The 16,062-nt window shown below is 45.2% G+C and overlaps 1 protein-coding gene across 22 annotated transcripts in view; it reads right to left on the bottom strand.

The window, feature by feature from the left end:
• The window catches only part of CLASP1 (cytoplasmic linker associated protein 1), a 442,952-nt gene that overhangs the window by 236,903 nt on the left and 189,987 nt on the right, over nucleotides 1–16,062 (bottom strand). The gene's annotated exons all lie outside the window — the stretch shown is intronic.

The following is a 16,062-nucleotide window of genomic DNA, read 5'->3' on the forward strand; positions in this document are numbered from 1 at the left end:
TGATCAGGTTGTCCCACATGGGGCTCACAGTCTTAATCCCCATTTTACAGATGAGGTAACTGAGGCACAGAGAAGTTAAGTGACTTGTCCAAAGTCACAAAGCTTCAAGTGGGAGAGCCGGGATTTGAACCCATTACCTCTGACTCCAAAGCCCATGCTCTTTCCACAGAGCCACGCTGCTTCTCTGATTAGGATAGACATGAGTACTGAAATCAGACAACCTGTTGTAAAGGCATATTCTGAACAATTTTTTTTTTATTTTCTGAGAGCAAAAATAATAATAATAATTATCCTATTTGTTAAGCACTTACTATGTGACAGGCACTGTACTAAGTGCTAGGGTGGATACAAGCAAATCAACAGGGCACAGTCTCTGTCCCATGTGGTGTTCACAGTCTCAATCCCCATTTTACAGATGAGATAACTGAGGCACAGAGATCTGAACTGACTTGCCCAAGGTCACACATCCAGACAAGTGGCAGAGCTGGAATTGGAACTCATGACCTTCTGACTCCCAGGCCCTTCAATCGTATTTATTGAGCGCTTACTGTGTGCAGAGCACTGTACTAAGCGCTTGGGAAGTCCAAGTTGGCAACATATAGAGACGGTCCCTACCCAACAGTGGGCTCACAGTCTAGAAAAGGCCCTTGCTCTAGACACTATGGCATGCTGTTTTTCGAGAAGCAGAGAAACGTGAGAAGCAGCATGGCTTCGTGGAAAGTCCAGTGCTCTGCACACAGTATGCGCTCAATAAATACGACTGAATGAATGAAAGATCAAGGGCCTGAGAGTCAGGGGACCTGGGTTCTAATCCCGATTCCGCCTCTTAGCTCCTGTGTGACCTTGGGCAAGTGGCAGAACTTCTCTGTACCTAAATTCCCTCATCTGCAAAATGGGGATTCAATACCCTCTCCCCCTCCCACTTATTCATTCATTCATTAGTCAATCATATCTATTGAGCGCTTACTGTGTGCAGAGCACTGTACTAAGTGCTTGGGAAGTACAAGTTGGTAACATATAGAGACGGTCCCTACCCAATAGAGGGCTCACATTCTTGAAGGGGGAGACAGACAACAAAACATCACGTATTAACAAAATAAAATAAATAGAATAGTAAATATGTACAGGTAAAATAAATAGAGTAATAAATCTGTACAAACATATATACAGGTGCTGTGGGGAGGGGAAGGAGGTAGGGCGGGGGGGATGGGGAGGGGGCTCAGTCTGGGGATTGTGAGGTTCATGGGGGACTTGATTATCTTGTATCTACACCAGTGTTTAACAAAGTTCTTGGCATCTAAAATGCACCTGGCAAATACCACAGTCATAATTATCATCACCATCATTGCATTCGCCCATTCCCCACTCAGTCACTTACTTTGAGGTCTGACTAGCCCTCTACATTGTGAGCCCCTTGGAGGCTAGGAATGGGTCTACCGACTCGACTGCATTGTTCGATCCCAAGGGGACCAGTGCAGTGCTGGGCTCCCAGTTAATGCTCAATAAATAGCACTGATTGATTGATTGACTGATCACCTATTATGTTCATTTAACATTAATCGAAGGACATTTTAGCCCCATAAAAATTACGTGCACATCAGTCGTATTTCTTTATGCTTCCTCTACGCAGAGCACTCAACTAAACTCCACGGAGACTACGATTAGCGTCAACCCTTGAGAAGCTTATCAATAACCCAACCTTCCTCATCACTCCAACACGCACAAACAATTGAAGACTGCTTGGATGCTACCAAGTCGACTTAGATCAAGCCCCACGTCTTACCTCCCTACTGAGGACCGAGCTGTTGAGTGGGCCAAGGTGCCACCGTTTGACTGGCTTCTCCCTTTCTTCAAATGATTCTTTTAAGGTATTTGTTAAGCGCTTACTATGTACCAGCTACTGTACTAAGTGCTGGAGTAGACACAAGATAACCAGGTTCGCCACAGTCCGTGTCCCATGTGGGGTTCACAGTCTTTACCCCCATTTTCAGATGAGGGAACTGAGGCACAAAGACGTTAAGAGACCTGTCCAAGGACATCAGCGGACATGGGGAGCCAGAATTAGAACTCAGTTCAATCAATCAATCAATTAATCGTATTTATTGAGCGCTTACTGTGTGCAGGGCACTGTACTAAGCGCTTGGGAAGTACAAGTTGGCAACATATAGAGACAGTCCCTACCCAACAGTGGGCCCAGTTCCAGGCTCTATCCACTAGCCATGCTGCTTGGCATATAGAAAGCACTTGGCAAAAACACTATTGTGATTATTATTATTGTTAATAATAATAATTAAGAATAGTAACCTGTCTACATGTTTTGTTTTGTTGTCTGTCTCCCCCTTCTAGACTGTGAGCCCGTTGCTGGGTAGGGACCATCTCTATACGTTGCCGACTTGTACTTCCCAAGCGCTTAGTACAGTGCTCTGCACACAGCGCTCAATAAATACAATTGAATGAATGAATTCATTAATAATGGTATTTGTTAAGTGCTTGTTATGTGCCAGGCACTTTACAAGATCATCAGGTGTTACTACAACATTTTCTAAAACAAAATCAAATTTAAGTAGCATTCAAAAGCAAGGTCAGATGGCTTTAATTCAAAAGAAAATAGGAGTTGGAATTGTTTGACTAGAGATAAAATCATACTCCCCACTGTTGCTTTAAAGGACCATTTAAAACATTTCTGAAACACAATTCCCAGCATCATGGAATTTCTCCAAACGAGGATGCAATCTTCTTCCGTCTCTAAAACTTTTCAAGAACAATTGCGGTTCTATTTGACTCTCTGCAATGACACTCTTTTTGCCTTTGAATAAAATATTAAAGGGAGGCTTTTTTTCATTTTTTTGAACTCTTTTATGTTCAGAAAGACCTTTTGAAATTACCACGGGGTAATCTATGCGCAGAGATACAAAAAGAGAGCTTTTCAGCTGCCCTTACAAACTTTCTCATTAGCGTGATCCTTATCGCCCACTTAAAATTCTTATCCTCAAATGGGAGGATCAATAAGGAAAACAATGACCACATAGAGAATAGGTAAGAAGACTGTTAATTCCTCAATAAAGAAGAATTCACGTGAAATATAATACTAATGGAAGATATCATACTATGGCTTTCTAAATTCCATGAATGTAGCCGTGCTTGCCTACATTTGCTTTATTGAAAAAAAAACCAACAAATATCTGATTGATTGAAAAGTGACTTCATATTTTGAAGCTTATAAATTCAACTCTATGGGAGTCTATAGATAAAAGAAGGTGAAAAATCAGGTTACTTTCATTTTTGACACATTTGGCCAACTAAATCCTATATGAAAAATGTATATAATCATTAAAAATATGAGAAAATTATTGCAGTATTTTTGTAAAAGTATGAGCACATATAAAAGAACCACCTACAGAACATATGCTATTGATCTTAGCACAAAGGTAGCTTACAAATGCTCTCCAGGCTCAAACAGTTAGCAATCTGAGTCCTGTTTTTCATCTGTCAATGGCATTTATTGAGCGCTTATTGTGTGCAGAACACTGTACTAAGCACTTCCCCACATGGAGCTTTTATATGGATTTTATATATGATGATGATGGTATTTGTTAAGCGCTTACTATGTGCCAAGCATGCCGACTAACCCTCTTCAACACACACATACATACACACACACACATAAAAAAGTGGGAAATCCCTTACTTAGATTAATTTTGGTAATGTTGAAAAGTTGACTGATGACAAATAATTTTTAAAAAAATCTAAAGGAATACAGGAGTCTCTAAAGCAGTCAGCAACGGTAAATATTTGGAAAACTGCCACTAAGAGAAGCAGATATAAACTGAAAAGTCAATTTGCATAGTAAGATACGTATTTTTTTCTTAGCATGAATTTAGAACCTAGAAAAATAACCGTGTGCCCCTAAATTGTAGCTGTAGAAAACATGTTTCTTGTTCTCAATGAAATGTAGGGTTAATGAGACCCGAAGAACACAAATTTTTATTTTTAAAAGATAGAACACTGAAGGAAGTGAAAGGAAGGAAGAAGAAAGGGTGATTTATCAGTTTTGCTAAGTGAGCAATATTCTCTTTCTGCATCTTCCTTCCTTTTCTCCGTCATAAAACCATCAGTCATCTCTAGCACTTATGAACTTATTTATACCCATCCTCAGCACTTTGTATATACATTTATCATTCCACTTTCAATTATTTATCATGACTATTTGTACAGTTCCATGATCATTCTATTTGTAAACATTTATATGTCTGCATCCCCTGCTGGACTGCAAGCTCCTTGAAAGGTGAGAAAGTGTCAGATTTTTTTTCACTTCCTAAGCACTGGATTCACTGCACTGTACCATGTGACAGCTCAATAAACAGTACTACAGTAATAATAATTATAATAATGGCATTTATGAAGCGCTTACTATGTGCAAAGCACTGTTCTAAGCACTGGGGGGATTACAAGGTGATCAGGTTGTCCCACGGGGGGGCCCACAGTCTTCATCCCCACTTTACAGATGAGGTAACGGAGGCCCAGAGAAGTTAAGTGACTTGCCCAAAGTCACACAGCTGACAATTTGGCAGAGCCGGGATTTGAACCCATGACCTCTGACTCCAAAGCCCGGGCTCTTTCCACTGAGCCACGACTGGTCCTGTGAGCCCCGCGGGGGACAACCTGATAGCCTTGTATCTACCCCAGTGCTTATTTACAGTGCTTGGCATATAGTAAGTGCTTAGCAAATATCATAATTATTAGTATTATTAAAATCAGATTGAACACAGACCCTGTCCAACATGGGGCTCACAGACTTAATCCCCACTTTACAGATGAGGTAACTGAGGCCCGGACAAGTTAATTCGGCAGACAAGTGGAGGAGACAGGATTAGAACCTACATCTTCTGACTCTCTTCATTAATCTGTATCTTTCAGAATAATAATACTAATAATAATGGCATTTCTTAAGAGCTCACTATGTGCAAAGCACTGTTCTAAGCTCTGGGGAGGTTACAAGGTGATCAGGTTGTAGCACGTGGGGCTCACAGTCTCAATCCCCATTTTACAGATGAGGTAACTGAGGCACAGAGAAGTTTAGTGACTTGCCCAAAGTCACACAGCTGACAATTTGCGGAGCTGGGATTTGAACCCATGACCTCTGACTCCAAAGCCCATGCACTTTCCACTGTGCCACACTGCTTCTCTAAGACTAATACAGTCCACTGCAGCAGGTGGGTGCCCAATAAATCCACTGCTTCTACTACCACAACTATCATCTGCTCAGTCAGTCAATCGTATTTATTGAGCGCTTACTATATGCACAGCACTGTACTAAGCACTTGGGACAGTACTATTTAACGGACACATTCCCTGCCCACAACAAGCTTACAGTCTTTTCCCTTGCTCTGTCCCTATTCTGTGGGCCTATAAGGCTAATATTCTGCTCTACCGAGCTCTCAACTCCCCTGTCTCTGACGCATCACTTATGCCATTTCTTCTTTCCAGACCTCTTCCCTCTCCTCCCAACGCATTTCGAAATCATTAGCCCTTAACACAATGCTTGGAACAAATAATAATAATAATAATAATGGCATTTATTAAGCGCTTACTAGGGTCAAAGCACTGTTCTAAGCGCTGGGGAGGTTACAAGGTGATCATGTTGTCCCACGTGGGGCTCCTAGTCTTAATCCCCATTTTACAGTTGAGGTCACTGAGGCCCAGAGAAGAGAAGAGGCTTGCCCAAAGTCACACAGCTGACAAGTGGTGGAGCCGGGATTCGAACCCATGACCTCTGACAGCAAAGCCCAGGCTCTTTCCACTGGAAGAAGGAAGCACCTGACAGTAAGTTCTAGACAGTAAGCTCGTTGTAGGCAGGGAACATTTCTACCAACTCCGTTATATGGTACTCTCCCAAGTGCTTAGTCCAGTGCTCAGCATACAGTAATAATAACAATGATAATAATGGTATTTGTTAAGCACTTACTATGTGCCAGGCACTGTACTAAGCGCAGGGGTGGATACAAGCAAATTGGGTAGGACATAGTCCCTGTCCCGCATAGGGCTCACAGTCTTAATCCCCATTTTACAGATGAGGTAACTGAGGCACAGGGAAGTGAAGTGACATGCCCAAGACCACACAGCAGGCAAGTGACGGAGCCAGAATTAGAACCCATAACCTTGTTGACTCCCGAACCCGTGCTCTATCCTCTATGCCATGCTGCTTCCCAAGCAACTGCTCAATAAATAACACTGATGATGATGATAAATATTATTATTATTATTCCCAGAAATAAGAAAGATAGCCAGGCCTAAGCCTTGAGGGACATTCACGGTTCGCGAGTGAAAGGCAGAGGAAATGCAGAGAAAGGAGTACGAGAAGGAGGGGCCAGAAGGGAAACAGAACCAAAAGAGAACTGTGTCAGAAAACATTAGATTATATTGTGTTTCCAGGAAGAGGAATTGATCGATCAACAGGGTCAAAGGCAGTTGAGTGGTCCAGGAGAATTAGGATGGAGTACAGCCCATTAGATTTAACAAGGGCTCCGCTGTTGCACTGTACTCTCTCAAGTGCTTAACATAGTGCTCTGCGTGTAATAAGCACTCAATAAATACCCCAGGGTGATCACCGAGTATGGAGAGAGAGTAGTCTCAAAGGAGTGATAGGGATGAAAGCCAGATTGCAGGAGGTGAAGGGGGGTGATGGGGGAAGAGGAAGTCAAGATAGTTCAACACCAACTCTCTCCTTGACCCCCTCCAGTCTGGCTTCCGTCCCCTACATTCCATGGAAACTGCCCTCTCAAAGGTCACCAATGACCTCCTGCTTGCCAAATCCAACGGCTCATATTCTGTCCTAATCCTCCTCGACCTCTCAGCTGCCTTTGACACTGTGGACCACCCCCTTCTCCTCAACACGCTATCTGACCTTGGCTTCACAGACTCCGTCCTCTCCTGGTTCTCCTCTTATCTCTCCGGTCGTTCTTTCTCAGTCTCTTTTGCAGGCTCCTCCTCCCCCTCCCATCCCCTTACTGTGGGGGCTCCCCAAGGTTCAGTGCTTGGTCCCCTTCTGTTCTCGATCTACACGCACTCCCTTGGTGACCTCATTCGCTCCAGCGGCTTCAACTATCATCTCTACGCTGATGACACCCAGATCTACATCTCTGCCCCTGCTCTCTCCCCCTCCCTCCAGGCTCGCATCTCCTCCTGACTTCAGGACATCTCCATCTGGATGTCTGCTCGCCACCTAAAACTCAACATGTCCAAGACGGAACTCCTTGTCTTCCCTCCCAAACCCTGCCCTCTCCCTGACTTTCCCATCACTGTTGACGGCACTACCATCCTTCCCGTCTCACAAGCCCGCAACCTTGGTGTCATCCTCGACTCCGCTCTCTCATTCACCCCTCACATCCGAGCCGTCACCAAAACCTGCCGGTCTCAGCTCCGCAACACTGCCAAGATCCACCCATTCCTCTCCATCCAAACCGCTACCCTGCTTGTTCAAGCTCTCATCCTATCCCGTCTGGACTACTGCATCAGCCTTCTCTCTGATCTCCCATCCTCGTGTCTCTCCCCACTTCAATCCATACTTCATGCTGCTGCCCGGATTGTCTTTGTCCAGAAACGCTCTGGGCATATCACTCCTCTCCTCAGAAATCTCCAGTGGCTACCAATCAATCTGCGCAGCAGGCAGAAACTCCTCACCCTGGGCTTCAAGACTGTCCATCCCCTCGCCCCCTCCTACCTCACCTCCCTTCTCTCCTTTCCTTCTCCAGCCCACCCCGCACCCTCCGCTCCTCCACTGCTAATCTCCTCACCGGGCCTCGTTCTCGCCTGTCCAGCCATCGACACCCGGCCCACGTCATCCCCCGGGCCTGGAATGCCCTCCCTCTGCCCATCCGCCAAGCTAGCTCTCTTCCTCCCTTCAATGCCCTACTGAGAGCTCACCTCCTCCAGGAGGCCTTCCCAGACTGAGCCCCTTCCTTCCTCTCCCCCTCGTCCCCCTCTCCATCCCCCACATCTTACCTCCTTCCCTTCCCCACAGCACCTATATATATGTATATATGTTTGTACATATTTATTACTCTATTCATTTATTTATTTTATTTGTGCATATCTATTCTATTTATTTTATTTTGTTAGTATGTTTGGTTTTGTTCTCTGTCTCCTCCTTTTAGACTGTGAGCCCACTGTTGGGTAGGGACTGTCTCTATATGTTGCAAACTTGGACTTCCCAAGCGCTTAGTACAGTGCTCTGCACACAGTAAGCGCTCAATAAATATGATTGATTGATTGATTGATTGATAGTGGGTCGAGATGGCCCATTCGAAGAGATTGGACAGGAATAGAAAGGAGATGGTACAGTAGCTGGATTCATTTATTCATTCAATCGTATTTACTGAGTGCTTACTGTGTGTGGAGCACTGTACTAAGCACTTGGGAAGTACAAGTTGGCAACATATAGAGACGGTCCCTACCCAACAGTGGGCTCACAGTCTGGATGGCACAATGGGATTGGGAGAAATGTTCTGGAAATAGGGGAGACCTGGGCATTTTTGAAGGGAATAGGGAAGAAAGCATGGGAGAGTGAAGGGTAGAAGATGGTGGTCGGAGAAGGAAGAAGAGATGACTCAAGGGTTTCAAGAATGCGATGGGAGCTGGATCAGAGACAGAGGTTGAATTTTGAAAGCAAGCGGGAGACTTTTCGAGGGACGGATGAGAAAGACAAGGGTGCGTGAGTGGAGAGGAGGTATCTGGGGAGGCAATGGGGAAGATCTGGAGGAGGTAATGGGTTATGACTTATTCTGTCAACAAAGTAGTTGGCATGATTCATTCATTCAGTTGCATTTACTGAGCGCTTACTGGGTGCAGGGCACTGTACTAAGCGCTTGGCAGAGGACAATACAACAATAAACAGACACAGTCCCTGCCCACAGTGAGCTTACATTCTAGAGTCTTATGTAATAATAATTATGGCATTTGTTAAGTGCTTACTATACAGAAAGCACTGTTCTAAGCGCTGTGGGGGGATACAAGGTGATCAGATTGTCCCACGAGGGGCTCACAGTCTTAATCCCCGTTTTACAGATGAGGTAACTGAGGCTCACAGAAGTTAAGTGACTTGCCCAAGGTCACATGTTAGGCTTACATGAAAGCATAAACTAACTTTAAGATATGGAGAGAAAGAGCATCATCTTCACGATGTTACTAAAAGTAAGATACCATGCATGTGAGCAAAAATGTCCAGCTGCCAATTCTACTCTGGGCTCATGTTTAGATAGTCATTCATTCATTTAGTCATTCAATCATATTTATTGAGTGCTTACTGTGTGCAGAGCACTATAATAAGAGCTTGGGAGAGTACAATACAACAATAAAAAGACACATTCCCTTACTATCTAGACGGTGGGGGTAGACAAACAACAATACAACTAAATAAATTATGGATAGGTATAAAAGTGCTATGGGGCTGGGAGGGGGAAGGAGCAAAGGGAACAAGTTGGGATGACACAGAAGGGAGTGGGAGAAGAGGGAAAGGGGGGATTAGGTGTGGAAAGGCCTCTTGGAGGAGACGGGCCTTCAATTAAGGCTTTAAATGCGGGAGAATAATTGTCTGTTGGTTTTGAGGAGGGAGGGCGGTCCAGGCCAGAGGCAGGATATATGGACTAGGGATCGGCGGCAAGATAAACGAGATGGAGGCCCAGTGAGAAGGCTAGTGGCACCAGAGGAGCAAAGTTTGCCGGCCCAGGGTGTAGAAGGAGAGAAGTGAGGTGAGGTAAGTGGGGGCAAGTTGGTGGAGTGCTTTAAAGCCAACGGTGAGGAGGTTTTGTTTGATGCAGAGGAGGACGGGCAATCACTGGAGTTTTTTGAGGAGGGGGTGACATGTCCGGCCTTCCGAGCCGGAGGTCCTGGGTTCAGTCAGTCGTATTTATTAATAACCATAATAATGATGATGGCATTTATTGAGCGCTGGCTGTGTGCCAGGCACTGTTCTGGGCGCTGGGGAGGTTGCCGGGTGGTCAGCTTGTCCCACGGGGGGCTCACGGTCTTCATCCCCATTTTACAGATGAGCTGTCTACATGTTTTGTTTTGTTGTCCATCTCCCCCTTCTAGACTGTGAGCCCATTGTTGGGTAGGGACTGTCTCTATATGTTGCCAACTTGTACTTCCCAAGCACTTGGTACAGTGCTCTGCACACCGTAAGCGCTCAATAAATACGAATGAATGAATGAATGAATGAATGTCCTGAACATTTTTGTAGAAAAATGATCCGGGCAGCAGAGCAAAGTACAGACTGGAGTGGGGAGAGACAGGAGGCTGGGAGGTCAGCAAGGAGGCTGATGCAGTAATCCAGGCGGGATACGATGAGTGACTGTATTAACGTGGTAGCAGTTTTGATGGAGAGGACAGGGCAGATTTTAGCGATGTGAAAGCGGGGCTGACAGGATTTACAGATGGATTGAATAAGCGGGTTGAATGACAGAGGAGTCTAGGATAATGCCAAGGTTATGGGCTTGTAAGACAGGAAGGACGGTGGTGCCGTCTACAGTGATGGAAAAGTGAGGGGGAGGACGGGGTTTGGATGGGAAGATAGGGAGTTCTGTTTTGGACATGTTAAGTCAGGATCATCAGGAAAGAGCATGTGGGGAAGCGGAGACATTGGGAGTTTCAGGAGAGAATACCAGGATTTACAGAAGTCAAAATTCACCAACATTTTGAATGTACAGCTGAGTAGGCATACATACTGATTGATACATATTGTTATGTATTGATATATAATAATAATAATGAGATGGCATTTGTTAAGCGCTTACTATGTGCAAAGCACTGTTGTAAGCACTGGGGAGGATACAAGGTGATCAGGTTGTTCCACATGGGGCTCAAAGTCAATCCCCATTTTACAGATGAGGCAACTGAGGCGCAGAGAAGCTAGGTGACTAGCCCAAGGTCACACAGCTGACAATTGGTGGAGCCGGGATTTGAACACATGACCTCTGATTCCCAAGCCCGGGCTCTTTCCACTGAGCCACGCTGCTTCTCAGCGTGCTGAGGAACAAAAGTAAGTCCCTAAGGCTGAGAAACAGAGTGGTCTAGTGGAGACAGCAAAGGCCCTGAAGTCAGAGGGGCCTGGGTTCTAATCCCGGCTCCGCCACCTGTCTGCTGTGTGACCCTGGGCAAGTCACTTCACTTCTCTGTGCCTCAGTTACCTCAACTGTAAAGTGGAGAAAAAGGCTGAGCCCCACGTAGGACATGGATTGTGTCCAACCTGATTAGCTTGGATCTACACGAAGGCTTAATACAGTGCCTGGCACATAGTATTCATTCATCATATTTATTGAGCACTTATTGTGTACAAAGCACTATACTAAGCCCTTTGGGGAGTACAATACAACAATAAAAAGACATATTAGAACTTAAATACCGAAAAAAAAAAAATGAAGGAGCAGGGGGACATTTCAGGAGGGCATGCCTGGAATTACAAGGGTAAAAATTAATCAACAATTGAATGTACAATCCCATTGTTGGGTAGGGACTGTCTCTATATGTTGCCAACTTGTTCTTTCCTTCGAAGCCCTACTGAGAGCTCACCTCCTCCAGGAGGCCTTCCCAGACTGAGCCCCCTCCTTCCTCTCCCCCTCCGCCCCCTCTCCATACCCCCGGCCTTACCTCCTTCCCTTCCCCACAGCACCTGTATATATGTATATATGTTTGTACGTATTTCTTACTCTATTTATTCATTTTATTTGTAGATATTTATTCTATTTTGTTAATATGCTTTGTTTTGTTGTTTGTCTCCCCCTTCTAGACTGTGAGCCCGCTGTTGGGTAGGGACCGTCTCTATAGGTTGCCAACCAGTACTTCCCAAGCGCTTAGTACAGTGCTCTGCACACAGTAAGCACTCAATAAATACGATTGAATGAATGTACAATTATGTAGATACACATATTGATACAACTTGTACTTCCCAAGCGCTTAGTACAGTGCTCTGCACACAGTAAGCACTCAATAAATGCGATTGAATGAATGAATGAATATTGATTGATTGATATATATTGATACATATTGAAGAGCGCTAAGTTGAGAAAGGATATCTTTTTAATAATAATAATAATAATGGTATTTGTTAAGTGCCTACTATGTGCCAGGCACTGGGGTGAATACAAGCAAATTGGGTTGGACCCAGTCCCTGCCCCATGTGGGGCTCCCAGTCTCAATCCCCATTTTACAGATGAGGTAACTGAAGCTCAGAGAAGTGAAGTGACTTACCCAAGGTCACACAGCAGACAAGTGGCTAAACTGAAATTAGAACCCATGACCTTCTGACTCCCGGCCTGTTCTCTATCCACTACACGATGCCGTCTCCCATGAGGCGGGGGAGATCTGATCGTGTGCCTCGAAGTCAATGGTAAGGCGTTTCTATTTGCTGTAGAAGTGGATGGGCAAGCAGAGGTGTTCTGAGGAGTGGGGAAATATAGACAGAGCATTTATTTAGAAAAAGTATCTGGACAGCGGAGTGAAGTAAGTACTGGAGTTGGGAGAGACAGGAGGTAAGCAAGGAGGTTATTGCATAGTCAAGGCGGGATATAAGTACTTGGATCAGTGTGGTTGGGTGGACAGGACAGGAAAGGGTGGATTTTAGTGATGCTGGGAAGGTCGGAACAAGAGGATTTGGTGACACACAATGTGTGGGTTGAATGAGAAGAGTCAAGGATAATGGCATGGTAACGAGCTTGTGAGACGGAAAGGGTGGTGATGCTATCTAGTGATGGGAAAGACAGGGGAGGACCGGGTTTGAGTGGGAAGATGAGGAGTTCTGTTTGGGATACATTAAGTAAGAGGTGTAGGCCGGACGTCCAAGTAGAGATGTCAATCAATCAATCATCAATCAATCATATTTATTGAGCGCTTACTGTGTGCAGAGCACTGTACTAAGCGCTTGGGAAGTACAAGTTGGCAAAATATAGAGACAGTCCCTACCCAACAGTGGGCTCACAGTCCTGACGGCAGGAGGAAATATGAGACTCCAGAGAAGGAGCAAGCTCAGGGCTAGAGAAGTAGAAGTAGATTTGGAAGTCATGTGTAAAGATGGTTCCTGAAGCTGAGGGAGAGAATAATAATAATAATAATAATAATAATAATAATAATAATAATAATAATAATAATAGCATGTATTAAGCGCTTACTATGTGCAAAGCACTGTTGTAAGTGCTGGGGAGGTTACAAGATGATCAGGTCGTCCCACAGGGGGCTCCCAGTCTTCATCCCCATTTGACAGATGAGGGAACTGAGGTCCAGAGAAGTTAAGTGATTTGCCCAAAGTCACACAGCAGACAAGTGCATTCTCTTACTGCATCAGCCTTCTCTCTGATCTCCCATCCTCGTGTCTCTCCCCACTTCAATCCATACTTCAGGCTGCTGCCCGGATTATCTTTATCCAGAAACGCTCTGGGCATATTACTCCCCTCCTCACAAATCTCCAGTGGCTACCAATCAATCTGCGCATCAGGCAGAAACTCCTCACCCTGGGCTTCCAGGCTGTCCATCCATCCCCTCGCCCCCTCCTACCTCACCTCCCTTCTCTCCTTCTCCAGCCCAGCCCGCACCCTCCGCTCCTCCGCCGCTAATCTCCTCACCGTTAGGCCTCGTTCTCGCCCGTCCCGCCATCGACCCCCAGCCCACGTCCTCCCCCGGGCCTGGAATGCCCTCCCTCCGCCCATCCGCCAAGCTAGCTCTCTTCCTCCCTTCAAGGCCCTACTGAGAGCTCACCTCCTCCAGGAGGCCTTCCCACACTGAGCCCCTTCCTTCCTCTTCCCCTCGTCCCCCTCTCCATCCCCCCCATTTTACCTCCTTCCCTTCCCCACAGCACCTGTATATATATAATTGACATTTATTAAGCACTTACTAGGTGCAAAGCACTGTTCTAAGCGCTGGGGAGGATACAGGGTGATCAGGTTGTCCCACGTGGGGCTCACAGTCTTAATCCCCATTTTACAGATGAGGGAACTGAGGCCCAGAGAAGTGAAGTGACTTGCCCAAGATCACACAGCAGATATGGGGCACACAGCAGACATCCTTCCCTTCCCCACAGCACCTGTATATATGTATATATGTTTGTACATATTTATTACTCTATTTATTTATTTATTTTACTTGGACATATCTATTCTATTTATTTTATTTTGTTAGTATGTTGGGTTTTGTTCTCTGTCTCCCCCTTTTAGACTGTGAGCCCACTGTTGGGTAGGGACTGTCTCTATATGTTGCCAACTTGGACTTCCCAAGCGCTTAGTCCAGTGCTCTGCACACAGTAAGCGCTCAATAAATACGATTGATGATGATGATGATGAAGTGGCGGAGCCGGGGTTTGAACCCATGGCCTCTGACTCCTAAGCCCGGGCTCTTTCCACTGAGCCACGCTGCTTCTCTGTGGGTGTAGATGGAGAAAAGACGGGGGCCCAGAACTGAACCTTGAGGGACTCCCGCAGTTAGGGGGTAGGAGGTAGCCGAGGAGCCTGAGAAAGAGACTGAGAAGGAGTGGTCAGAGAGAAGAGGAGAATCAAGAGAGGACACTATCAGTGATGCCGAGGTTGGATAACGTTTCTAGAAATAGGGGTGGTTGCCAGTGTTGAGAGCAGTTGAGAGGTCGAGGAGGATTAGAACGGAATAGGGGCTGCTGGATTTGGCAAGAAGGAGGTCACTGGTGACCTTAAAGAAGGTAGTTTCCTCGGAGTGAATGTGCTTTGCCAGTCACAATCCCTATCAGGAGAGCAAGAACTAAGGCAGCGGCTAATTGGCATGCAAAAATTAGAGTGTCCCAAGGGATCGCTATATGGAGCAAGGAAAACATACGGGAACATTTTGTTTCAAAATGGACACAAAAAATGACCTGCAGAAACCTTTAAAATAAATACGACAAAAGGGTCAAATTAGTCCTTAATCTCTGAAGTAATGCAGAATGACCATAATGCGTGAAAGCAGTCAGGGGCTTAATATCTGCTTCCAAGACCCAAAAATCAATCAATTGTATTTATTGAGCGCTTACTGTGTGCAGAGAACTGTACTAAGCGCTTGGGAAGAACAGGTTGGCAACATATAGAGACGGTCCCTACCCAACAGTGGGCTCACGGTCTAGAAGGGGAAGACAGAGAACAAAACCAAACATATTAACAAAATAAAATAAATAGAACAGATATGTACAAGTAAAATAAATAAATAAATAGAGTAATAAATATGTACAGACATATATACATATATACAGGTGCTGTGGGGAAGGGAAGGAGGTAAGACAGGGGTGGGGGAAAACAAAAAAACAAAAAAACAAAGGAAGGAAGAAAGATGGAGCCTTTGGGGACAATAAGATCCAAGAAGGGAGAGCAGGTGTGGAGGTTGACAGGCGGGGCTCAAGGGGAAAGGTCTGAGAGGGAAAACCAGGATTGGAACAAAAATACAGAAGGGATTTAAAGTCAGAGGAATCCCCCCAGATAAAAACAAGATGGGAATTTGGTACAGGAAATTTTCAATAAGGCCTTCAGCATAAACATATATGTTAAAAAACTTTTTTATGTAATTAAAAAAATAAAATTCAATCAATTGGCAGTACTTATTGAGCACCTGCTGTGTGCCGAGCACCATTCTAAGCACTTAAATAAATAAAATAAATTATGGTATTTGTTGAGTGCTTACTATGTGCCAGGCACTGTTCTAAGAGCTGCGGTAGATTCAAGGGAGTCAGGTTGTCCCACGTGGGGCTCACAGTCTTCATCCCCATTTTACAGATAAGGGAAATGAGGCCCAAAGAAGTGAAGTGACTTGCCCAAGGCCACACAGCAGACAAGTGGTGGAGCCGGGATTAGAACACATGACCTTCTGCTGCTTCTTAGAGAAGCAGCGTGGCTCAGTGGAAAGAGCACGGGCTTTGGAGTCAGAGGTTATGGGTTTGAATCCCAACTCGGCCACACGTCTGCTGTGTGACCTTGGGCAAGTCACTTAACTTCTCTGAGCCTCAGTTACCTCATCTGTAAAATGGGAATTAAGACTGTGAGCCCCACGTGGGACAACTTGATCACCTTGTGTGTCCCCCCGGTG

This window comes from Tachyglossus aculeatus, chromosome 1 (assembly GCF_015852505.1).
Source record: "Tachyglossus aculeatus isolate mTacAcu1 chromosome 1, mTacAcu1.pri, whole genome shotgun sequence".
In the NCBI taxonomy this organism is placed as follows: Eukaryota; Metazoa; Chordata; class Mammalia; order Monotremata; family Tachyglossidae; genus Tachyglossus; species Tachyglossus aculeatus.